This window comes from Dermacentor silvarum, chromosome 8, assembly GCF_013339745.2.
Source record: "Dermacentor silvarum isolate Dsil-2018 chromosome 8, BIME_Dsil_1.4, whole genome shotgun sequence".
In the NCBI taxonomy this organism is placed as follows: domain Eukaryota; kingdom Metazoa; phylum Arthropoda; class Arachnida; order Ixodida; family Ixodidae; genus Dermacentor; species Dermacentor silvarum.
In genome coordinates this window covers 13035686-13062485 of record NC_051161.1, presented here as the reverse complement: position 1 = coordinate 13062485, position 26800 = coordinate 13035686, and the positions used below count along the sequence as shown (strand labels likewise).

The 26800-nt window shown below is 45.2% G+C and overlaps 1 protein-coding gene across 1 annotated transcript in view; it reads right to left on the bottom strand.

The window, feature by feature from the left end:
* LOC119460640 (suppressor of lurcher protein 1-like) overlaps nucleotides 1-26597 on the bottom strand; it is a 141185-nt gene extending 114588 nt beyond the window's left edge. The window contains exon 1 of the mRNA XM_037721672.2: nucleotides 26036-26597. The gene's annotated coding sequence lies outside the window, so the exon portion shown is untranslated. The remainder of the gene's footprint in view (nucleotides 1-26035) is intronic.
* Nucleotides 26598-26800: the final 203 nt, after the last annotated feature.

Below are 26800 nucleotides of genomic sequence, written 5' to 3'. Positions count from 1 at the left end.
ACCGACGATCGCTCGTGCTTGAGCAACTCTGGTTTCACCTTGGGTCTATGTTATTGCATCTGAGGTTTTCACGTGTATGCGATGAGCGAAAGGCGGTGTACCGATTCAGTAGAAAATGTCTGAATGATTGACGGGGTCGGGCAACGGTTGGTTAGGGTGAGTCGTGTATCGATGACTCACAAGGACGAATAGACTCACGTAAAGATGAAAAGCACGTGGTGTTCGCCGCACCCACAGCCTTTATGTTCCCGTACTCTTCGGTCTCACATTCTTGTTAGGGCGTTCATCATACACTTCGGGCTACACCTCCCCCCTTTGTTGCCGGTACACTACCGAGAAATAAAAGAAGTAAGTTAGGCCAGAAAAACTAAGGAGGGTTATAACCGAGATGCATTTAGGCTGACTGAATAGCATTGCCCTGCTTGCGTCTCTGTACATTCAAACTTCACAAACGCATCATAGTGATCTTCACTGAGACGAAAAGAACTTATCGAGTACTTTGTCGAAATACTCGGTATTGTGAAAAGAAGAAAACGTCATTGCGGGAAACTTCAGGCATACACAGTTGCGCCCTGGTACTGCATGCCTGGTGCATAAGCACATTTGACACGGATTGAGCCAAATCGTATAGTGCGATTAGGTGGACGGTTCTTCCATCTTAACGATAGTTCCACATTTCATGGACGGTGCGCTATTGCACGTGTCTGTATTCTTCCATAAGTGTAATGCGGAATCCCTTCCTCACTCACTCACTCACTCACTCACTCACTCACTCACTCACTCACTCACTCACTCACTCACTCACTCACTCACTCACTCACTCACTCACTCACTCACTCACTCACTCACTCACTCACTCACTCACTCACTCACTCACTCACTCACTCACTCACTCATTCACTGATAAGCAGGCAGGCACGCCACGGGGAGGTTATATTGGCACTGCATATCTCAAAAATTTCGCAGACCTCAGGAATAGCACACAATTAAAAGATGCACTTAGCGTCCACGCCTTTAGTTTTTCTCGCATTGAGTGAGTTCGCGCTACTACGCATTCCTGAGCGTTGCGTGAGCGTCCTCTTTCTGCGTTATTGGGCTGAGCGATACAACATTTTTCTAATGTGCAGGCGGGACCCCCAGCCATACACTCTGCATGAGGATTTCTACGACGCTGCCTACTGCGTCAGATGATGTTCGTATGTGAAGATAATACTAACGCTTTCATGCGTCTTGCATTTGCATTTCTCTCAACTAAGTGTCTTTCAAAGAAAATAAATAAATAAAGGCTTAGGATACACGCGGGTGACGTGCGCGCTGAGCTACTTCTTTAATATGCGGGTACCAGCATGCAACTCAGTTTGCGGTTAGGTGAACTGATTATGAGAAGGCAGGTAATTTAGAAAGGCACATACAGAGCAGCAGCTTATTCCTTTAAGTTGCATATATCAAATACAAAAAAGGAACACAAAGTAGTTCCAATGGCACGTGTCATCACTGATTTCTTCCGGCTTTTATATGCGGGTACAGTGCAATTAAACAAACTAGTGGCAATACCCTCACTCTGAACGCAACAAAATAATACTGTTGCCGTTTTTTAGTTGGCTTAATAAAATAGCAGACAGCGGTGCACAGTCTCATAATTAGAGACCGGATTTTAGGCAAATGCCTTTTTTGTTCCTTGCACTCCTATCACCCCACTTTGATATATGAGCATGAATTAGAGCCCTCATAGTGTTTTTATAGTGCCTATAAATGCCTATTTTGGCGTTTGTGCCTAAATGCCTGTAAACACCTATAAATGCTTATTTTAAATATCGGCGCCTGTATAAACACGATTTAGCCCCCAGTTTTGCTTTCGAATGCAGTTAGATATCGTTATTCCTGTTACCGGGCAACATTGTTCGGAACTATATGGGGTTAAACCTAGTCCTATAGTTCAACCAACTCCCAGAAAACAACCGCTAGCAGCAGTGAAATGGGACGCGCTGGCCAGTATACGCCGCCGCGCTGACATGGCGCGAGCGGTTGGCGAATGCGAAACCGCGGAGGGCCGTCAGGGGAAAGGAGAGTGAAGAGCAAACGAAGAAAGAAAAATATGATGGGCATTGTTTTGTTTGTAATTTATTTTGTAAGGTGTTCACCGCCATTGAGCGTTCCTTTTCAGCGTACAAGATGCCAAGTGACAAGAGGCACAATTTTGATTGCAAAATCTGGAGATGGTGGTAGTTTGCTATTGTTTCCACAATCTTCACAGTGATTCTTAGACTACGTTTCGCGTGCTCTCTAAACAGATTTCTTCAAACATGTGCACTTCAAATTTTGCCTGTACAATTCGGATAATGTCATTGTGTATGAGAAAATTGCCAGAGTTGTACCTAAGAGTCCTCAAGTAAGAACATGTTAATTTCTTAATAAATCGTAGTCTCTCTTGCATTTATAATTTGTCTGTTTTTAGTGTATCCTAATTTAATTGCGTAAGGCAGACATAAAGTAGCACTTTCTTTAACCAGTAGTCCCAGTTTTCAAGTATTCTTTTTCATGCTTGTTTTACTAAATGCTCGAGTACAGTGGCCATTGAACATGAATATGAGCAGTGTGCCAGTTGAATTAAGCCAATTGATCGTCATTAGTCCAGCAGTTTTATGGGACAATTGCACGGCTATGTTCAACTGTTGGCGCATTTGTGCCATCATCAACAATAACATTTCTTGTTTTCCTGTCACAGATACAGGTCGCGCACGTCTTCGTTTGAAATTATACGCATTTATGTAAAAATTAATTGTGCCTATATTTACGACGTTGGAGGCCTAAAACGTTGTTTTGCCTGCCTATTTTTGGTGCCTAAAACGCGCTTTTTCACTACCTAAAGATCCGGCCTCTACTCATAATGAGTATGTTTCTCCTACGGTAATCTCGAAGCATCCCTTGAGGCTATTATATGTTGTTGAGCCATGCTTCTTTTCAGCTCACGTTGACATCGCTTCTATAAATCAATTGAAATTTTGCTTCATGCTTGCATCTTCAGTAAGGAGGAGAAGGAGGGTGTTGTAGGCTACAGGTGGATCTAGCCTTGCAAGACATGTCGGCTATTGCCCCGCTCGGGCGGCTCCTTTCAGGAAATATTAGAGAAGTTCGTCACCGCTCAGAAGCCCAGCGCGGCGGCATCCCCGGCGGCGTCTGTGTATGGCGCGGCTGAGCGCGGCCGCGCGGACCCTATAGTATATATCGTGACAACAATCTGTGATGGGAAAAGAGTCTAGATGCGTCGAGGTCGGATATCTTCGTGTGCGCTGTGTTTTCGCCGCTTAGTTCGCGTTGAAGCGAGAGGCAACACGAAGTTCAATTCGCTCGCTGCTGCGGCCTCTCTTCCTCTATGCCAGCGTTTTGGCAACGAGTGTCCGCGGTCGTCGAGTGAGATGTGTTTATGTTTGCCTGTGCTGCGCGCGACACCATGCTTCTTAATTTAGTTAGAAAGCGAATGTTTATTTACAGAAAATATGAAGGTTGCTAAGTTAGTAGTATTATTTAAAAAGGGTGATAAATTAGATATAAAAATTATCGCCTGATATCAATCCTCTCTCTTTTTCCAAAAAGTCCTGAAAAAATTATTCTAAGTCAGTTGTCTTCATTCTGTGAAAAAAACAAAATAATTTCAAATGCTCAATATGGTTTTCGTAAAAACAGGACCACTAAATTAGCTCAATTTAGAATATAGAATAAATTAGAATATAAAATAATTTATATTCCAGAACTTCGAACATAAGCTATTAACAATAGGAATATTTGTCGACTTTACACAGACGTTTGAGCATATTAATCACAACATTTTATTCTAAAAACTAGAGAAGTATGAAATTAGAGGCATTTCACTTCAATTATTAAAATCTTATCTTAATAACAGACACCAGTTTGCTTCTGTAGGCCATAATACATCGGCAACCAAATAAATATTTTGTGGCGTCCCAAAGGGTAGCATTTTGTGTCCGTTGCTCTTCAACTTATACGCTAACGATATTGCTTCCATCTACGAAAAGACGGCATTTATAATTTACGCAGATGACACAAGTGTTTTAATCTCGTCCGGTTTTTGCACCAATTTAATTGCTATGGCAAATGATTTTTTGTGCAGTCTATCCTACTGGTCCACAGATAACTGTTTAAAAGTAAATACGGCGAAAACAAAGGCTTAATTTTTCATACCAAAAGGCATGAGTCTTCCTTCAAATCTAACATTAGCGTGTAGATATACACATATAGAACTTGCTCTTTCTGCAAAGGTGTTAGGGGTACACTTCACAAGTACTATGCAATGGGACGACCATGTAAGCTTTGTACTCCAAAAACTTAGCCGTATAACAGGTGTTTTAAATAGCTACAGATATGCACTACCCGTCTCTGAAAAATTATTAATTTATAATGCTTCATTTGTGTCTCACATACATTATGGGCATCTTGTATGGGGCACCATGACTCAGTGTAACTTGAGTAAACTATTTCGTATGCTGAAGAAAATAATACGTGTCATCGCTAATGTACCGTATGCCGCCTATACTGAAAAGCTGTTTGAGAAATGCAACATTGCTACAGCCCATAACATCTATAACTGCAGACTAGTACGCGAATATAACTTTAGTACCAAACGTAACAATACCTTACTTGTAAAACTTGAAAAACTATCCGTCAATTCATACCGTTATTCAACTCGTACACCTGAGGAATGGAAGGTACCGCGCTCTAGAACTAACTACGGTTGTCAAATGCTGTGCAATAACCTTCCAAGATTACTGAATTCATATGATAGAGGAGGCTACGATTTACATGATTTATCGCTGTCGAGAATTTAAAACTCTGTTGCTTTAACCTCTTTAGAGAGCGTTTGTGAATGTTTAATAATGAATGTTATGTTCTTTTTTGTCTATGTTACCAAGTGCGTATTATTTAATTATTTCAGTGCCGAAGTGTGTTTGTATCGTTATTACTTGTGGAAATATTTCATTGTTTTTCATATATTGTATAATTGCAATGTTTTATTGCCACCATATAAATACAATGTATATGGTGCTTGATGTGTTACCCCATGCAGCCATATTGCACCTATGGGGGTGAGGTTACCTCAAGCCGCGTTTGTGCGGCTTTTTCCCTCATCCACGTCCATTTACCACTCCTCTGTACGCGTGTGTGTGTAAATGGAAATCAATAAATCAATCAATCAAGTTTAAACGGCCGATAAAACTGCTATCCTTACTTCGTATAGTTGTCTAATAATTTGCTATCGCAATCGATGCTTCGCTTGTCGTGCGAAAATGCGACTTTCTATTGTTCATTGAAAAATGTGAAGGATAAAAATTCTACATAATGCAGGAACACTCGCATATTCCATTAAATATGAGTATAGGAAAGTACTTGCGGCGAATGTACCCTAGGGTACATTCGTCGCAACCTACGTAATTCTCCGTCTGACATCCGCAAATTAGCCTTCCTGACGTTCGTCCGTCCACAGCTCGAGTCCGCATCCTCGATATGGTCTCCTCATCACGAGTACCATCATGTTAGAAGCCATCCAAAACCTTTCGCTTCCTCCACTAAGTAGTCGTCGTGACGTGGCATTGCTGTCCGTGTTCCATAAAGATGTTCATCAAATGAAGTCATCGTTTTTGCAGCTGGAACGTGCAAGTTGCATATCACGACGGCTGAATAATTATTTAAGTTTCACTCGCATCTACGGAAACACGGATGCATTTAATCTGTCGGCTTTGCCACGAGCCATCCGCTTGTGGAATTCCCTCCCGGACAGCACTGTCATGCAAACGGACAGCGATAAATTTAGGAAACTCGTGAACATGCAGTTTCTGTCTTAGAAATGTGTCATTCTGTATGCCGTGCTCTGTATTTCTATGTTACGTCACGCTGAATTTTGTTTCCCTTTCATGCTTTAAACTTTTCTTACGCGGCGTTTGATTATGTGCGCTTGGTAAAATTTATCCGGTATATTGCACACTATCCTGACCTGTTATTTCTGTTTATCTGCGTATTGTGTTAGTTCATACTTTGAAGTACACATTTTCTTACACGATGTTCGATATGTGCTCGAGCAATATGCGTGATAAAATTAAACCGATGTTTTGTACGCCAGCACATCTTGTTCATTTGTAACCCTGTTTTTCGCCGACGATTTTGCTCATTTTGTGGTCCTCGAGTCTCGGAATTAACGTGTAAAACTGGGGCCTGAAAGGTATTTTTAAATAAATAAATAGGGATGATGCCAGCTACACCTTGCTTGGTCTAACAATGCGCATCAAAGTTAGACCGGCAAAAAAAACAAGTGACGAAATAATAAATTAAAATAGCATTAGTCAGATTATTTGCTGTATTAATCGCCAAAGGACGAAATTTTTTTCCGCAGCAGAAGAAAATGCACTGTAGATACGAAACGTGCGTTGGTTTGTAGGAAAAACTGCCACAAAGGCTGCAGCATCGATGAGATCGCCTTCCACCAGCTCTATACCAGTCACAAAAGCGAAAAAAAGTAAGGTCGAGTTAATAAAAGCTTGCTCTGTTTTAGTCAGCTTTCTAACCACCGCTGCAAACTTCGCTCGAGTCAAAAATTTTAATACCACGCTGAATTCTTAGCAAGGCCGGTGACAATTCCGGACACGTCGCAGGTCAGAAGCATTTCGCGGAAGAATGCACGCCATAAAAAAAAGACTCAGCTAGGGAAGCGCGCTAAGAAAAAAAGGTCTAGGGTTGCGGCATAGAAAATAAACTCGAGCGCCCAGCACCCCCTTTTGTTTTCCAAGCGGCTTATCTCTCACCCTTTATTGAAGAAATGAAAGAAGGCGCAGTGGGGCCGCTTCCTTTAAGGCAAACACACCATAGGCGTGGTGTGTTTGCAGTCTTTCAGAAGTTCCGTCGTGCACCAAAAAAGTCGGCTCTGAAAATCTTAACCCTATATATTTTATCAAGGGACAAAGTAGACATCTTAGTGAGAAAGCAAAGCAGCTCATTGCAACTGTTAAATTGATCTAACAGCTTGCCGCAAGACCTCAGAAATACGTCCCCCTCCACTGGTATAAGAAAACAAATAAATGAGCAGCTCTTTATGGCACTCGTTTAAGCGAGTTTATAGAAAGTCAACAAACATCTTTCGAATTCTTTCTTTACAAAGCGAATGAAGGCAAGTGCGTAAACATTGACAAGACTCACGGTGGTTGACCAAAAATTGACGCAAGAAAAAATAGAGGATTTACTTTTTTGTAAGCTCAGTACCCGACAGCGTGATAGACTAAGCCTCACGAACGTTTCTTTCTTTCGCTTAGAAAGTTTACTGGACACATCTCAAGCATAGTTCGGGATTCTTCAGCCTATACGATATAAATAGCTGAAGTTTTCGGGCAGAATGAAGGGAACTTCGACCAATGCAGTTGGTGAACAGTAGCCTCGCTCAAAAAATAGCCCGCCTTGTGCTATAATAGAACAAGCGAACTCGTGACCAACTAATTAGAGAATCTCAGCTGCGGTCGCCGAAGCCAGCTGGCCACCATACAAGTGAGTGCGTTAATATCCGTGTTTGTTTATATATGAGGGCCAGATTTCATGGCCGTGTTCTGAAAACTTCGCTTTTGTAGAAACTTCAAAGTATTTGAGAGACGCTTCTGCATGGTCGACTTACTGATATATAGCGCAATAAGCGCCAGAACGATTTTTTTTCTTAGTAACACTTTGCTTCATTCATAACTATCATTTCGTATGGTTGAGCTCAAAACTGAATTTCTCAGAAAAATAGTCACTGCCGTATCATAACTCGTGGTATTGGGTCTTCAAAAGATTTATATTTTCCACGCAAGAAAGAAAGCCTGCATATTTTACAAATTTTCAGGGCATCCACGCACTGGCCATTTGGAGCAGTGACCTCTTCTTCGAACTACCGCCGACGCCAACCACTTGTCTGTTACCACAAATGAGTGGACGCTATGAATTAGAACTGACCCGTGACTGGTTCGTGGTCACACGAACTGATGTACGAAGCCCTGACAAATCAACACCAACGCTAATACGAACAATCCATGGCCTTTGCAATCGTGTCTGCGGTAAATGCAGGGAGTGCGCAGTTGTGCCGCTACAGAACATGGAAACTTTTCCGTCGAGGCAGGTGGTGTCGTGAATGCGTAACGTTCCACGATCGCTAGCATTGTTGTAGGTAGAGAAAGCTCGAGCGAACCGTTCCGTGCCAACACAGCTCGCATGGTTCGAACTCTGCAAAGCATTTTGTAAGCAGTTTTTAGCTGTAAAATGAGTAGCACTGAATGTGCGAAACTCGGACGGGCGTATTCAAGTTGTTTGCAGGATTTCCGGTTCGCCACCTGCGCGATTAATTATTCCCGAAGTACGGCCTACATATAAAAACGTGCTCATTTTTTGCTTGTGCCTACTAGAGGTGCTGCATTTTATGTTCTCATTCTTAGGTTTGGTTAGAACCGGCTGGGTAATTATGCGCATACAATTGCCTACGTTTGGGTTGAAATTGTTAAAATCAAGTACGTTCACGAGCATTTCACAGTAATGACTGTACGAGACGGTGTGTCAGTGTGCGGCACTATTCATTATTGCGGCCTACTCTCACATCTACTGGTTGTTGAATGCACCTTCAGGTTGTGTGCTGATTGCTAAAACTCAGGCGAGTTCATTACCGGAATTAACACAATAATGGCACCAAACATTCAGGACAACGAACCTGCAGTACAAAAAAAGGGAGCTTTATATTCTCGTGGGACAAGACGAACGCAATTCTCTTTGAAACTAAAAGCTTTCAAGGCGCCTTTCTCAATATTGCTTTTGGAGAAATGCGCGTCATCGCACAAGGTGATTACACGTTACAAGCTCCCCCCTCCCCCCACCCCTTTAACGCACGGATAAACACACATACACATGTATAGCAACGGCTCATTGCGTAAGCACACGCGCCTACCAACGTAGTTTGCTCAATTAATTCATATATACAGAACGAGATACCAAATATTAGTTCATTAAGGGGTCCAGAGGCGCATCGTGCCGTTCTCTATTATGCACAACGTTGTGCGTGGCAATAATTACCTGCTTTTATTCGCTAATTTGGCTGAAGCATACGACGGTGATACAGCGACTGATATACAACCGATCCCCGATCGTAAAAGGACGCCATAGAGCGATGGCCTCTCCACATGCTTGGGTTGGTTGCAGGTTCTGTACAGCGAACGGCTGGATCTCGTTACCAATTACTTCGGTAGAGCGAAAAACGCAGTTTGTTTTCGGCAGTATGAAGTAGTTTATTGATAGGAAAATGTCGAGAGGTCGGCCGGAAAATGGAGTATCTGGCCTGCTACTCTACGTAAGGGAACTGATATGATGATGACTGATATACAAAAGCCTCCGCGTAGGTTTAAGCGTTTATCGAGCTTTCTCCAGTTCCTTGGCAGTTGCCGAGTCTCAAGCACTTTTACAGGAACGTAGCACAACTATTTTTTTACAACCACTCAACATGCCAACCATCCACTTTAACAAGCTCTTGGCAGCAGAGGTCACGCGAAGATGCGCAATACTGCAGAGCAAGCTACGAAAAAAAAAAGGTTTTTTTTTGGAAAGGGGGAAGAGGAGGGGGGTTAGAACATTATTGGCCAGTAGACACCTCCTATCGTCCCCGGCCTAAGACCACTGTCGTTGGAGAAACTCCTGTGTGACTGCCAACATAACCAACACGAGTACCGGCAATGCTTTCATTGGTAAAATTTCTTGAAGAAACGAGAAACTTGGGAAATTACTAGAGATTTCAAAATAAATACTTTGCGGTATGCTGGTCTTTTATATTACTTTCTTTTATATTACTTTCTTTTACCCTTACTCGAACATGAGCGTCGATGTTTGCTACTCTTGTACTATGCAGACCACTGTCCAAGAGATGTGTTCTTCTATGTTTATTGTTCACTGTATAATCTTGTATTCTGGTACATGGTGTATTATGGTGGTCTCTACATTCCTTCTTCTTTTTCTTCTTTTTCTTCTTTTTTCCTCCCTTTTTTTTTTCGCACTGACTGTGAACGGACAGTACTTGTGAACTGTTCGCAAGAACTAGTTCTTGAGTGCCTTCTGTCTCGCTGTAGTTTTGTTATTCTCTGGATAATTCCCATTTTATCGCATAACGAAGCAGCGGAGAAGCTCGTGCATCTACGAGGCGCCAAGATCTACTTGCATGTCCTTTATGAAAAAAAAAAAGTGTCTGCCAGGTGTCGACGCTAAAAAAGAGTATGTCGACGTACTATATGGTTCAGCACAATGCGTTGGCGGGCTAGTTGGTGCGATTCCATAATTATTTGATTAGCGCAAAAACAACAGACACGTGAAAGACGACAGGACAAGGCGCTTACACAAAGCGCCTACGACAAGGCGCTTACGACAAAGCGCCTTGTCCTGTCGTCTTTCACGTGTCCGTTGTTTTTGCGCTAATCAAATAATTATGTACTATATGGTTTTCAATTGATTCAATGAATACATGTATATTGTATGCTTATGTTATGTCTCTTTTTCATGCTCATTATTCACTTAATTCTTAGCTTACTCGAGTCGCATTTCATGCGCAATTACGATTATGCCAATCGCGCCTCCATGGCCTGTCCTGCAACGTAGGAGACGCCCATTGTATCTTTCAGAAGTCTCGGCAGCCACGCGTCTGAGTTGGGTGACTCTCTTGCTCTAGAACTTTCAAACGTTGTTCCACATCCTGCGGCTCCTGGCCGGCCGCAGTTGGGCGCGCACTTGGGCGAGACGGGTCCGGTGAGCATGTCGCGAGCTTCGGCCGTTTTCACGGCCAGGCTGGCGCGTGCTTATAGCGCGTCGGCACTCTCACTCGTCGAACACGCACAGTCCCGGTGCGCTTGGATTTCCTCTCTTCAGCGTCGACAGCCGTCTCTCGACGTGGCGGCATGTTGCCGTTACGAATCTCTCGGGGGCAATTTAAACCTGACCGGTCTGGAGTTCTCGGCATGCCAGGCAGCGGCCGGCGAAGTCAGATACGTCATGCTGCCGACGCCAGAATCACTAAGTTTTGCCGCCTGTATAGTTCAGCACATAAAACATGGCCCGTGCAGCAGTGCGGCGATCACCTGTTGCCGCAGCGCATGCGCACAAGTGCGCGCGTGCGAGCGCTTCTTCGTTTGGCGAAGACGCAAATTCAGCACGCTGTCTTCAGTGCACCTGAACTGTAGGACAGCGTGGTGCCGGCATCGGGTGATAGCGCACCATGCACTCTTGTGTAGCGGCTTCGGCGTGAGGTAGGACATGTCCCATTCCTGTGCCGGTCGGGCTGGTTCAAACAATCCACGCCAAAGCGCACCGAACGCCGTTATGGACGCTGACTGCACCAGACGCTACACTCTGTGAGCGTTATACTGTTCGTCGGCGTAGCGGAACTGCGGCGCGCGTGGTGCGCGTCCGCGCTTCGAACATTGACATGCCTCTCACACGCCCCCTTCACGCCCTTCGCCCTTTACGCATTCTTCACACACTCTAAAATGAACATAATATTCAAGAGCTAATGAAATATCTTCACATGTGGGGCGAGACATCTGTCGACCAAGTCACTATGACATAAAAAGTTTGCCTACATAAACGCCAAAGTGCTAGCATTTGTTTTTAAGCATGGATTGCTTTTCGCTCCCGTTGTCAGCGTCATTCAAGTCACCTTGAGACAAAAGCCAGAGCCGATATCCGGGCTTCATTGGGTGAACAAAATAAGATCATCCGTGCAACCAGTCAGAACTTGAGAAGATGCGGTCTCTGGCCCCCAACACTTTGTACAGGACCGCATTACATACGCTAGTTACTGCCCAAAGAAGTTACAAATTATATTGCTTCCAAGTTCTTCCTAATGTTTGTTCACAATATCAGTCAAGCTGTAACTTCTAGTGCGCTGAATTTTTATTTGTCATTTCCAATAGCGACGTTCAAAAGGCAGATACAGGACACCACATACACTTGACTGTCATCTTCTGGCGCTTAGACAGGGTTGCTTGTGCTCTTTTGAACGCCAGCGGTCCATGAGTTCCACGGCGCGGGTTTTGCGTCGCCTCGAGAGATGGCGCTACGCTGCGTGACATCTCCTTCAGGCGCTTTTCTTCTTCTAGCTGGGCAGTGCGCTCCGTCTCCCTGGCGTCGTTCGCTGCCTGTCGTGCCGCCTTCAGCCACTTTCTTTTTTTTTTTTTTTGCCGGGCAGCGTCCATATAGACCAGAGCACAGTATGGCGTGCTGCGGTGTGGTGCAGTGTGCGTGTGCCGTTGCGAACATGCACTATACCCATTTTATTGTGGCTAATATCATCTCTAACCAAGCTGCTTTGCCGGTAGCTATTTCAGGCTTACATCTACTCTCGATTATGGGAGAGTCAGCATTATTTTTATTTTTGTGGTAGAAGGGCTAGCTTCCTCGCACCTTTAGCACATTAAGCTAGCGCAGTAGTATTTTTTGTAATGGTTTGTTGCATGCGTGTTTCCATTTTTCCTTTCTTTTTTTAGGACAAATGTATGTTTTACACGCATGTGCAATGGATGGTTCACTAGCAAAACTTTCATTCGGAATGAAAAAAAGCTTGCAGTCGCTAAAGAAACCCTTTTCCTTCTCACTGAGCTTTGAGAAACAAAAAAGCCATAGACTGTTGAACATTACTTTATTACATATGTATATAACAAGAGTTTTTACCTACGTGTAGTGCGCTGTAACAATAATACGCTGTCCCCTACTCGTAAGCAACGCTAAACCATGATAGCAATGTATTTTGGCATTCTTCTTCATGGGATTTTACGTGACAAAGCCAGTTTTAATTATGAGGCACGCCGTAGAGGAGGGCTCCGGAATAATTTTGACCACCTAGGGTTCTTTAACGTTCACTACAATGCAAGCACACGGGCGTTTTTGCATTTTCGCCTCCATCGAAATGCAACCGCCGCGGCCGGGATTCGATCCCGCGACTTCGTGCTCAGCAGCGCATCGCCTTAGCCACTGAGCCACCACGGAGAGTGTATATTGGTATAATAAATAACAACAAAGCATGTAGCATTGTCTACAGAGCTAATAATAAAGCAATGACGTGGCTCATAGGTGGTAAGAATAGCGCTTTCAGTGAAATAGTGCCTGGAGCACGTGAATGGAAAACAAGGCAACTGGGGAAAAAACTCAAACAAAGTCCCCTTTACTAGAAACGGGTTAGCAAACACCAATGGCAATATCATCGCTGGGCGCCTTGTTTGAATAAAGAGCATGACGCATCTATATCCATATACGCAATCATGTTTGGAACACCGAAGGAATCTCCGTCGAACAATGTAAGATCCCAGAAGTGTTCTTTAGTTTTCGTGGAGCGCCATTTCATTAAAAAAGAACTTTTCCTTTCTGCTGTTAGAGAAAGTTCGCGCATGCAAAAACAGGCAAAAAGAACCCTCGGCCGTTTACCGGCAAATTATGGAATTTTAATGCGGAATCCGATTCGGAAGAATTGATCGCTCGTAGAACACGGCTGCGAGGCTCTGTTGCAAAGGTCGTTCTTCTTTATATTTAAATTATGTTCGCCGCCCATAAAATGCGCGCAAAGGCGGAAGCGAGGCACTTGGCTCCTGCGATTAATGCATTTTAAACTGCGCAGGACTCTTAAAAAATTACGGCGTCTGATTAATGACCCGAAAACGCGCGTTCCTGGAAGTTTTTACAACGACGAAAGACGACGTGATGCAAGAGCTTTGAACAATGGATTTTTTGGTGCTTGCAGTAGTATAAATGTCACTCGGAGGAATAAATGCGTTGCAGTGATTAAAAAAAAAGACTCATGTGGACATGTGCCGGAACGAAATTACAAACAAACATAAAGAGAAATTTCGAAGGAAAATTAAATGGATCATGGAACTTGATAGATCTACTTACTGAGGAATTGTGCTTCTGGAAGAATGTAGAAATGTACGGGACTGTTACGCCGAAAAACAACTAAACGGGCTTGATAACAGTGCAGTAAAAGTTTGACCTTTTTCTCTTTCAAGTGCTATTACCGCACATCTATGTGCTACAACAAAAGAAAATTTCTTAACACTTATTCGTTACTTCATATGGATTGGTTAATATCTTTGCCTTATGTTCTTTGTTTGTTGTTAAAGACTGCAGATATATTGTCGTGTAAATATAGAATAAACTATTTATATATTTTTAAAAATCATACTTGCAGAATTTTTCGTGGACACGTGCTTAGAATCTCTGCTGCATGCGTGTGGTGAATGGTTACGCTTTGTTAACTTGCAAGAATATAATCACAAAAAATCCTCAATGATATCTTAGTAGGTAAGCATTGCTGATCCTTAATCATTAGTGTGAATGTGTTCGGCTAAGGTAGCCGTGTCGCGATATATGTACTACAAAGATGATGACAGCGGGGAATAATTTTCATGGTCTATTTCTTATTAGATGTCGCTCCGAGTGCCTGGGTCTAGCCAGAACGACACGTGATGGCGTGCGATTTACGTCCGAGCAAATTAGAAAGGACAAAAAAATGAAATAGGATGTATTAAAAAATACAATCCCGGATTACTGTGATCTCCGCTTTACCGCCTTTCAGATTCACTTACTTTATCCGAAAAGTAACTCCTTTAAATACCCGTGCATTTTTATAAGGAACTGCAAGGTGCCTGAAGTTCAAGTTCTGTCGCTAACTAGAGCTTATTATCGTTCTTTCAAAGCAAAACGTCGAAGCGGAGAGCTTGGGTGTCGGCGTAGAAGCTAGGAGCACTTTCTAACTTAAACCGTGCCACATAGTTCTGCGCATCAATAAAAAGGAAGTGGTTTAAGAATAGAAAAACTGAACTGTGCGCAACGTGGATTCCATATTAGGGAACGTTAAAAAATAAAAAAAAAACGCTGAGATTCACAGGCCACCGTTTAGAATGATGAAGTGCCCATCTATCTAAACTAAAATCGAGGGGCGAAGTAAACCCTTCTAACAGCTCAGGAAGGGTGAACCACCCTGCTTGCAGACATCGTACCTGTCTCGCTCAAGGCCTCAACTGTTCCGCAGCAGAAGAGGACTCATCAGCACTCGGTGTTCCCAGTTGGTGTCTTCTGCAGGGACTGACTGAGTCGAATGCAGGTTAGCTTCAGTGGTCCGACGAGGACCTTCGAATTAAGCATGACATTCTCGGTGACCGACCAAAATTGTCGAAACCCAGAATAGGACAGTCTCTAAAAATGGCAACAGAATGCTTTCCTAATACGCCCACGGCTTCTGAATTCCCTCCGAATGTCTCCTCTTATCCCCAACCTCTATTCACTCGGCATGCAGGCATTGCAAGTAATCTGCCTTCCTGGATGCTCGCTTCTTTCTTAGGAGGCTGCCTCTCTGTCCGCGCAATCTCATCTGACGGGAGAGACGACGACGACGCTGCAGCCAGTGGAATACTGCGAACGCTGAAAGCGGCGGCTTTCTCGACCCACCGACTTGTCGGCCAGACGCGGCCGACAGGACCGCATAATAAGAGTGGTGGGCGGCCGTCGGGAGTAATCGGCTGCAGAGCGTTTGGCGCGGTAGCTGCGTGCTTGTGGTCTTCGTCTCATCGTGGCGTAGGCGGCGGATATCGTATTGTCGCTGCAACAGATCTAAAATTACAGGACCTTTGCTTAAGCTATTTTATCAGAGATTATGATATAATACATAATAACAAGTATTACTAGCATAATCACTATCGTGGGTCAACCTTTCATTCATCAGCAAAACTATAAAGTCTCTTCTAGAGACAATCAGCTACGTACCCTGCACGGCTTTGACGTAACTCTACGAAAAATACCTCATTGCCACAACAGCTACAGCGAATTTCATTGTATTATCACTGTTTAATTTACACCGCCCTCATAATAAACATTATGCATCTCATAAGAGCAAATCAAAGAAGATTACGGCCAGGTGAAGTCGCAACCCTTGATCACCTGTATTGCTGTTTCAGAAAAGAGACAGAGCATTCGAGACAGCTTGCCAAATTGCCGAAGTGTTCGTAGCTTAAATTTTCGACATTACTGCTCCACGTGGAAGTAAAAGAAGCACGCAAACAACAGGAGTGCGTGAAAGAAAGAGTATGCCGGGCGCTAACTTTGTTTGCAGCCTGCCAAGACGTGACGCCCAGGAACCGTGGCAAAGGGTTTTCGAGCCGCAAGACGAATGTTTCGGCGGGAACCTTCTGGGCGGGATTTCTCAAGTAACGGCGCCTGGCTCTGCGTTGGTGAGTGGAAGAGGCAGAGAGAGATAGCAGCCGAGGGAGGCAACTCGGGGCAAACGAGGATGGCTCACTCGTCCTGCGAGGCGCACGTCTGGCGCGCAGGACCATTCTTCTTCGGGCAACACGAGCCGCGGGCGGGAAGGTCGGTAGGGCGTTTACCGCGTTCCGAGTGCCTTGATTTTCTTTTCCCACCAGGATTGCCGTATCTCCGACGAGAATCGATAAAGCGGGCTCGGTAGCGACGGAGGCAACGGCTGCTATACGCGGCCAGTTCGCACGATCGCACACGGCCGTTTAGGAGAGGCAGAGCGAAGTGAATCGGGCCCATCGAAGAGTACAGAGAGCAAGGGGACTTGTCTCGTTACACGCTGCCCATCTCAGATTCAGTGCTACGAGCGGACAAAGTGATAACAACACACACACAGAGCCTGAGGTGCAAAAATGAAAGGGACTAAAACCACCATCTGCCCCGGAGCAACGCTGCCTTCGAGTAGTGCATCCACCGCTCGTTGTCATGGTCGGTGTTCGAGCACCAAAGGTAGAGAGCCGGAGGTGGGTCGTCACTTTGCCGCAGAGCTCTGCGTTTCCTTTGTTCTGGCGCAGTTTGCCAGATACAAACACAGAAACGAGGACGCGGGCTTAAGAGGAGGTGGCAGTCGAGTGAGCGACCGCCGCTAATGGTCCGGCTCGGTCTCCCTCGATTAGATTACCTCCCGGCGGCCATTGGAGCTGCTCAATAACTCAATTCCTACTTTGCGAGCGGCTCCCGCTCTTGCTCTGGTAGCACCGCCACCCAAGCCGCCCGTCTGTCTGTCTGTCGATGCGGCAGCGACAACCATGCGCCGCCGGAATCTTATAGTGGTCGCGACGCTTTGTCTCCTCCCGAAACCCGCCGCCGTATGTCGTGCTCTTTCTCTTTTTTGGAGCATTCGGGCATTCGCTCTATACGCCACACGTAACCAAGACAGCGGTTTGCTGTTTGGGGTGACGGATAAGAGTGCTACTTGGTGTATCTGCCATTATCTTTTATGTCTTGTTTATCTCTCGGTCTTACTGCCCTTACTCTTTCCTACGTGTCGTCTTGTGTAGCGACAAAAGCCATGGTGAGAAAAAAAAAAATATCGCCGAAGTTTCTACGTGCTGCAGTGAAGCTGCAGTGATGGCGCTAATGCGAAGGCTTCCGGTAATTCGAGAACTCATTGATGTTTTTCATGGAGTTGCTACTTCAAATCGTGGTTCTCAAGTTGATGAGTGCGTTAGCTATGTCTTTCTTAAAAAAGTAAACATTTAGAAAGCATAGCATTTGTTTGGCACACCTCGTTTGTATTGAAATACAGATTCTTCGTCAGACCCAGCATCACTTCCCGCTTTTCTTTCGGCATTTTGTTGGTGCTGCTGACCTCAGCTGTGATTTGAGAACGTGAAACGTGCGTTAGACTTGTCTTTTGTTTCTTGCGCACAAATACTTAGCCCGGTGCAAAAGGATAAGCAACAGGAATAGCAAGCACATCTGGTGAACACGCTCTCCGCAATATATATTTCTGAAGTCTGCAATCGCTAATAAGCCCTGCTAAGCAATACTTATTTCACAAATCGAACATTGTAACTACTGTTAAAAATTATGCTTATCCAACGCATGTGTTCGAGTCTATGTGAAGCGAAGCTTTATTGAGGTGGTATTAAATGCTATACAACTTACCGCCATGCGGAGGGCAAGCAAGAATGCATACGTCAGGGATGCGTACAATGGTCCAAAAAAAGTTTCTCACAAAAAAAATTCGTCGGCCCTTCCAATCCGGGAAGATGGTTAACCAGCGAAGCTGAAACATGTGGCCCCGGTGTTTATCACTGGGTTAATCCCGAGGGTTCATTAAAGTATTTCTCAATTATGAGGTTACACACACGTTCGGCTGCGACGGAGAGAACGACGTCACTGACGGTATGCCCGCAGTCCGCCGTTCTCATTTGCAGCATTCGGCCGCCATTGCCGCTTGCGATTCTTCGAAATTAAATTGCTTCAAAATTAAATCGTCCGTTGCGTATTACAATGAATGGCTCATACTCCCTTAAGCAATGGCTCATACCCCCGTAAACGCGGCCTCCCCATTACGACGACAGAAGAGAAATTCTACGCTGGAATGATGAGCGGCAACGCGGTCAGCTGTGGAAGAAGATGACGACGACGAATACGGGAGCAGTACTGGCACGAGCGCATGCCGAGCAGGAGCACGAGTGCAACCCGAGGGGCGCCAACGAGCCAGCTGCGGAAGAAGACGACGACGCTCGAGCCAATGCTGATGATGTAGTTTTGTGTACCCAGGCGATTTCGCCTAGCCATATACGATTTCGCCTAGACATATAAAGCTTAGCTTTAAAAACGAAAGGCCAGCCCAAGGGACGCTGCGCACGTCACTATTTTGTTCGTTACGCCTGCATAATTGTCCTTACGACAGTGCAACAGAAATTCCAATGGAAAACAAATGAACACACAATAAATACAATTTCTCCGAATTGCAGATGTTCGTAACATCAGTGTATGTTTTATCGGTCCGACCGACTCCGAAATAATTATTCTCTGTTGCTTTGCAATCCGTAGAATTTACTGCTTGCATTTGCACCTAAGTTATACATGCTAACCAGTGAGAAAGATATACATGTTCTTCAGTCAGTGGTTACACGCCTGGAATGTAATGTGCATAAAAAGGGCTTTTTCGCCTAAGTTTCGAATGAAAATGTTAGCCTTGAATAGAGCTCAGCGATGAATACTGTACCGGCGACCAAGCAAGCACTCCCAATGCGTTTCCATCTGCGCAGCTGCGCCACTTATGTAGCTTCATAATAGCACGTAAAATCAGTACGCGTTAAAGGGTGGCTGGAGAAATGCGATAAAAAAGCTTCGCCAATGAATATCCGGTTACCGATCCAATGAGCGAGGGTAGCAGGAAAAAAAGCAAGCCAGCAAGCAAGAATTCAAACAAAGGATTGTATGAATGAACGAAGGAAATCACCAAGAGTAAAAAAGAAAAATACACACATACATTTTATTTCATGAAAGAGCGTAGCCTTCTTGCACCCAGGGCTGTCTGTTAACACGCGAGTGAACTGGCAAAGACTTCACAAGTAAAAAAAATAAAAATAAACGATGTAAATAGCCTGTGCTCGTTCGCTAATTCATTGCGAATTTCAGTGAAAGCTCATACTGGAGCCTTGTACGAACCACTCTTTCACGTAAAAAGCTCTATGAATCAAAAGACCGATTATACGATGCAATTTTCATGTTCAGCAGGGCTTAATAATCCTAATTAAACAAGTTCTAGGAGCGCAACGTAAAGAGAATAAAAAGTACAACTTCGACAACAAGCAAGTGCGCATATTTATCGTGAGGGGAAATCTTTCGCCGCGAAGAGCTATAGGGAAGGAAAATAAACGAAACAAGATTTACAGAACAGCTTCAAGACAGATTAAAACATAAAAAAGTAAAAAAGAACACGGACGCTCCCAGCAAGCCGCACAGACAAAGTCGCATCCATCAATGCATGAGGCTGTAAGGCAGCGTTCTATCCAGGCGTTAAAGGCAGCCAGCGGAGAGCGACATCAATGGCGAGAAGCACTTTAAGTGCCCGACCAGGACAGACCGAGGCTGCCTTCAATCTTGTTACGAGGCGCGCTCCAAAGCACTCGCGCGAAACGTACTCGGGGGCGTGAACGCCAGAATGAGTGCTGCCACTGCCGCGCAACCTCGCGCGACGCAATGCGAACACAACGTGTCTGCCCGGAACAAAAATAGAAAAAAGCGCACGCGTGTATGAAGCGAAGTCCCTGTACCTTTGGTTGGTCTTCTTTTCTGGTATACGTGTAATACGTTCTTCAAGCACATGCATTATGAAAGACTCGCACAGAGAAGGCGCGAAGCGAATACAAAATGCGCGATTCCTCTTGCACGGCATTTAGTCCACCGCTTCTGACGTCCTCAGACGCCCAGTGGGTCACGTTGCAGTAAAGGCAAAGAAGACAAGCAAGCGTGGGTTAGCGAGTGCAGAAGTGGAAAGGGAGAGCGCGATAGTAAAATAAGAAGGAAAACATAACGTTGTGCCCGTTGAGATAGAGTTAGCTTCCGTCGATTTGAGTTTAGAGTCTTGTTGAGAAACGGCATAATGGAAAAAAGAGAAATTATTGGGAATCTTTTCGCCCAAACGTGTTTTCTTTCTTTTTTAAATGCGAAGCCTTCTTTGCCTCATTCTTGGCACTTCGCGATAAGCAGGTAGGTTGGTAACTTCCTGTCTCGTCTCGCTTCAATAAAAAGAAAATAATGTGCGACCAATGGTGGAAAAGAACCTCTGCCGAGGAGCACAGCAGCACAGTGCTATAGCTACTAGGTAATGATCGCTCTTTTTTTATGCAGAAGCGTGAGATGGCCGACGAGCGAAAAAGCCTCGCGTCTGTCCACAGTAGCAGCGAAACGGCACTTAAGCTCCCATTGCCTTTGGCTGCGACGCCACGTCACGAGCGCGCCTCGACGGAGTTCCCATTGGCTGCGACGCCACGTCACGAGCGTGCCTCGACGGAGTTCCCATTGCCTGCGACGCCACGTCACGAGTGAGCCTCGACGGAGTTCCCATTGGCTACTACGCCACGCCACGAGTGCGCCTCGACGGCGTTCCCATTGGCTGCGACGCCACGTTACGAGCGCGCCTCAACGGCGTTCCCATTGGCTGCGACGCCACGTCACGAGCGCGCCTCGACGGAGTTCCCATTGGCTGTGACGTCACGTCACGAGCGCGCCTCGACGGAGTTCCAATTGGCTGCGACGCCACGTCACGAGCGCGCCTCGACGGAGTTCCCATTAGCTGCGACGCCACGTCACGAGCGCGCCTCGACGGAGTTCCCATTGGCTGCGACGCCACGTCACGAGCGCGCCTCGACGGAGTTCCCATTGGCTGCGACGCCACGTCACGAGCGCGCCTCGACGGAGTTCCAATTGGCTGCGACGCCACGTCACGAGCGCGCCTCGACGGAGTTCCCATTGGCTGTGACGCCACGTCACGAGCGCGCCTCGACGGAGTTCCAATTGGCTGCGACGCCACGTCACGAGCGCGCCTCGACGGAGTTCCAATTGGCTGCGACGCCACGTCACGAGCGCGCCTCGACGGAGTTCCCATTGGCTGTGACGCCACGTCACGAGCGCGCCTCGACGGAGCAGAGTGGGCGAAAGGGGTCATGGGCAGCAGTTATAGCACGCCAGGTGTTGCGTGACGAAAGAGGGAATCACTACGACACCACGTCACCCTCACTCTCGGAAGCCTGTGTCATCCGTGCGTTCCTTGGCCGTGCAAGCTCTCGCCTGCATTCTAACTGCGCCTCGGTAAGGCCAAATAAAAAAATGCAAGTGTCTCAACGCGTTTGCTTGCCCGCGTGGAGTTCATAACTCGAAGGACCGCTCAACAGCGTTCAATTCGGCATTAATGCTTTAGAATTCACAACTCAGAAGAAGTGCTTAGGTGTCCTCGGATTTTTTCTTTCACAATATTTATTATAAATTCAAAGAATACGCGCCTAAGTTATTTACTTAGCGGTCAAAACAGCCATAGCCACTTCTACAAGCACGAAACAAACACTTCACAGTGCAATTATTACAGTAAACAGTTCTCTAAAAGGGAGGCAAAAGAATACACTTCATCAACGATGGGTACAAGTCTGGTTGGAAGTCTCTTTGATAGCACCTAAGTCTTTCATTTGTGAAATCATCTGCTGCTGATCTCATGCATACTTCGCTGGTTACAAAGGCAACCAGCTCTTTTGAAGGTAGGTAGGTAGGTAGAGCCTTGGAGTTACTGGCACATACCCACTCTGGGGATTGGCCAAGAACCGGGTAGATTGAAATAACAATTAGAAAGGAGATGTATAAAATAATGCAAACATAAATGGGGGAATATATACGCATCTCAGAATGAATAATTATATATATCAAATGACTTGAATAGAATAAAGGAATAAATGATGACTAAAAAAAAAGAAGTAGACAGCTAATCATCAAATTTGTAAAAATATTTCGGAACCCTAAGCCCTGATTTTGTCATCTAAATCTTTCTGACCCTGTAGTGTAATTCTGGATGGCATCGACAACCTTCCTGTCGCTGTGCCCAAGGGTAGAGGCCCCCAATGATAGTAAATTTTGAACATTTAATTCTAATCTAAGAAGGCGGAACGGTGTTTCTAAGGTTCTTTTTCGCAATTCAGAATATCTTTGACAGATAATGAGAAAATGATCTAATGTTTCATGTTGTCCACAATAGGGACAGTTAGGTGAGGGAACCAGACCAGCTCTGTGTAGGTAAAAATTTTAAAATGGAATTCTGCAGCGTAGTCTAGTGATTGCGACTTCAAGTGATTCGCGTTTGACGAGTTTGCTATTCCAGTAATGCGACAAATGCTGAAAATCTGAGGAGTTTGTTAAAGAAGGCGCGTGAAATTCACGCAGCATCATTTTTCTCCGAAATCTAGCCCCTATGATGAAAGCTCGAAATCGGTAGGATATGAATTACCGGGCCATTCAGGGACGCTTTCGCTAACGAATCGGCCATTTCGTTCAGAAAAAGGCCCTTATGTCCTGGTACCCACACCAATCTAATCAAAGCTACGTGAGGGGGCACTAACGACCTGAAAGCTCGCAAAACCGGGGAATTATCGGAAGCTGTGAGGGAGGAGCACAGAGATAAAGAATCCGTCACGATCACTGTGGAACGTGTTGATGTATTGAGTTTACGGAGGGCTAGAACGACAGCTAAAAATTCCGCTAGAAAGATCGGTACGAAGTCTGGGAGGCGAAGAGAGAACGACCAATCAAGAATAGGAGAAAATATTCCAATTCCACACTTTTCTTCATTTTGAGAAGCTGTCAGTGGCAATAACTGTCTCGATCGGAACGTGCAAAAAGTAATCATTTAAGATTGAGCTTAGCATGCGGAAAGATAATGCCTTTGCATTTTTAGGAAAATACTGAAACGCTCGGCGCGTGCGGGACCGTGCCACTTCATCTTCTTTGCTCGCGACAGCTCGCGCTTTGACGCACCGTGTCGGACTACACAATCTCAGGGAACGGCCCACTTTCCTCGTAGCAATTAACGCTGCGTAGAAACTGCGACGTTTTACCAACTTCATGATCGCGCTAGTTAACCGTGTTTTAACATTTCTTCGCCGGAGTGCCAAATGCCATCGTCGTTTTAACATACACCGCATGATTTAGCCATATGCACGTACGATTGCATAACACGTATTCACCGAAGACGTCGCAATGCATGTTCCTCTCGCTTACGCTCGTCCACTACACACGTAGAATCCAGCAATCGTCATGTCTTAAGCTCGCGTCGAACGACCGGCGTGATATCCCTTTGCCGCCATACGACCGTCCTCGACGTGGTCGTCGTCGCGATGTTGTCGTTACAGACACGTACGCTCGGGATACTCAATGTACACAAACGCGTTGGTTCGTCTAAAAACGGTTCGCGAAACCCCAAACTACGCTACATAGCCAGGTACCTACAAAATGCTTCGCATAACATCGATTCCCTGAGTGCGTGGGATCTGCGCAATCTTTTTCATCGCTTCTATGAGCAGCCTCTTAAAGACTATACACGGTGTTTCAGCGAACACTTTCAAAAGTTTTGAAAGGTTGCCTGTGGTAGACCTGTGGCAGATAGCACAATTCTAGTTCATGAGCTGGTCTATCACTTTTTTACTTCAATGCATAAAACGACGTTTTATTATGAAAGTAACTGGAACACCAATGCATTTCTCCGCAAAGTTCCGGAATTATTATCTTCAAACTGGTGTCACCCTGAGACTTCGTTCCAAGTGGATCAGCCTTGCGAATTCCACGGCTAGAATTTGTAAATTGCAATATGGGCCATAAGGTAATTAGTAAAACATAATTAGTGATTTTTTGTTAATTAGTCAGTTATGCATTTCAATTTTTTTGCGCAAGTAGTGTCCGCCTCTTCGAATAGACCAGCTCATGGACTAGAATTCTGCTATCTGTCACTGGCAATCCTTAAAAAAATTTGAAAGTGTTCGCAGAAACACCCGGTATACATCGGCATGGCGTAAGGGCAGTTATCTTTTGTTCTTGTCTATCGCCATGCTGAATAAATGAACGACAAGAACCTGTACAGAAGGTGCCCGAGCGAAGAAGTGAAGCCAATTGTGTGTTTATAGTTTGCAAGAGCACCTCAATTTTGTATTGCCGATGGCGCTGTGGAGAACGTTCATTACCACGTATGTTCTCTTTCACAGAAATTGAATAACAATTGTGCCTTCCTGTATTAAAATTTTTTTTTCTCTTTTTGCAAATGTTAGACATTATACCACGTTTTCAAGAAGCCAGCCGGCAGCGCTTTTTGAAGGCAGCAAAGATCTTGGCGGATGATTCTGAAATATAACGCTTGAACGTTTTTGCCCTGTCATGAAGCGGAGTGGCCCCGTATGTGCTCATATTTCATGTCGGCGTTTTGAAAGCCTTCGGATTTGATGTACTTTTCTCCCGGTGCTTTGTATTACTACGGCGATTCAATGGTAGCTGCGTGGATAAAGAGTAAAATATTAGAAGGCCTCAAGGAAATCCACGCACTCAAGATCCAGGCAGGAAAAACGCCAAAGAAAGGATGTAGTGAATTCTTAATGCTGCGCCGACCGCTCCAACAAAGAAATCATTTGTATTCAGACCAATTACTTAAGTAACTGGGCTCCATTTCGCTTACTTGAGGAATAATCCAAGAAGATATAAGTAAATTAGGATAACCGCGAATTCAACAATCGCTTGTCGTTCAAACATTTTTTGTTTGTAACTGAATCACGTTCTTTTTTTTCTTTCTTGAGTGTTGTAAGGAATAAACGTCAAGAAACTGAACCCAGTTAACAAGGCCAGATTACCAATTGCTGATGTGACTTGAATGATCGTCATCCTTAACATAAATATACATGATTGGCGAATGAATTTTTGGTGGTAGACAGCCTGATAGACGAGATGGTCGATAATCATTCGAGATTAATGTGGCTGCAAATTGGCCGTTATTGTTCAAGAAAACTGAGGCGAGAATATGAATAATTTCGCGACTAAATAGATTACACCTAAATGTTTGCATATCATCTCATCATTATTGTTCCCAGTTACATTAAAGAAGTTTATATATATTTGTACGCACTACGCGTCACATTTTGTTAGCTCACAGTGCCGATTCATAGAATTTATGCAAGACGATGGGAGACGCCTTATATAAATTTTCCAGTGAAGCCAAGGTAACCTTGCTTTCAAATAAGACGACGTCTGCAAGACTAAAACAAGACAAAGGCTAAAAAGTAACTCCAGTGCTTGCCTTATTTATAATTTCATTTGCTTACACCAGCAAAAACGCAAGCTACGAGAGCCAGACTACTGGCTAATCGAAGTTAAAATGTATTAATGGGGAAATGATAACGTTACAGTTGAATATTTCACTCGGCAGTAGAGAAATAGTTGTGCATGAAATCAAATAGGAATTAAAACAAACTCGCATATAAAAGATTATGGAAGAACGGATACGAATATAGCTCATCGGACCTACTGTTTTACTCTAAAACATTGCGTGTGATTCCTCTTGCTTTGACTATCTACCAAACGTGGTCTACATGTGCAGTTGAATTATACTGATTATAGAGTCACCGACACAGAAACACTTTTTTAAAGGCAAGAGCCAGCTATCCCCCCAAAAATAAGAATAAGCCGTATTACTTACAGCCATCGTACAAGTAATCCACCGTAGTCGGTTCCAAAAGCCATAATCCACTTCGGATGAACTGTCCATAGTAGGCGGCATGCTGGTCACATTGAATATACAAGGCTCAGATGACAGATAGGTCCAGTAGCACGGGAACGATCAGTTGAAAGGAGAAAAAGAAACGATGTGACCAGGAGTATATGCCACTGGAAGGATTGAGCGGAGTGGTGTCGCCGTAATAATGAGTTGGAAGGCAAGTTCACAAGACCGCGACAGGGACGCTCGTTCACGGTCGCCAGCACACAACGGAACGCCAAAGCCAGGATCACGTCCGGACAAGATTAATCCGCGCACTGGGTGGACGAGGCAAAGCCCGAAATCCACGCAACGGCTTCCGATCGCAGCTTCTCGCGGTCGACACGGGTAAAAGCGTAGGCGAGGGTAAAGTGACGGCTAGATCAGCCGTGTCTTGGCGTTTCCTACGGGCGCGAGCGCCCGCTCGGGCTTCAGGCGGCGCAGTGTTCCGCCGGCCGAAGACGGCTCATTGCGCGTAGCAGCACCACGCCACCGCAACACTACGAGCGCCCGTCGCGTTCTGAGCCGCCGGGAGAAACCCGGCGGGCCGGGGCTCTGCGAGCTTCGCCTTCGCTTCACCAGGGGCGGCGCGCGCGCTCGCGTCGGACCCCGTAACGAGAGCGCGTGGAGTGCTGTTGCCTGGGCTGGGCAGTTGCTTCTCGTAGCTCCACGAGCAGTGGGCTCTTAGGTGCGCCATAGGTTGCAGGT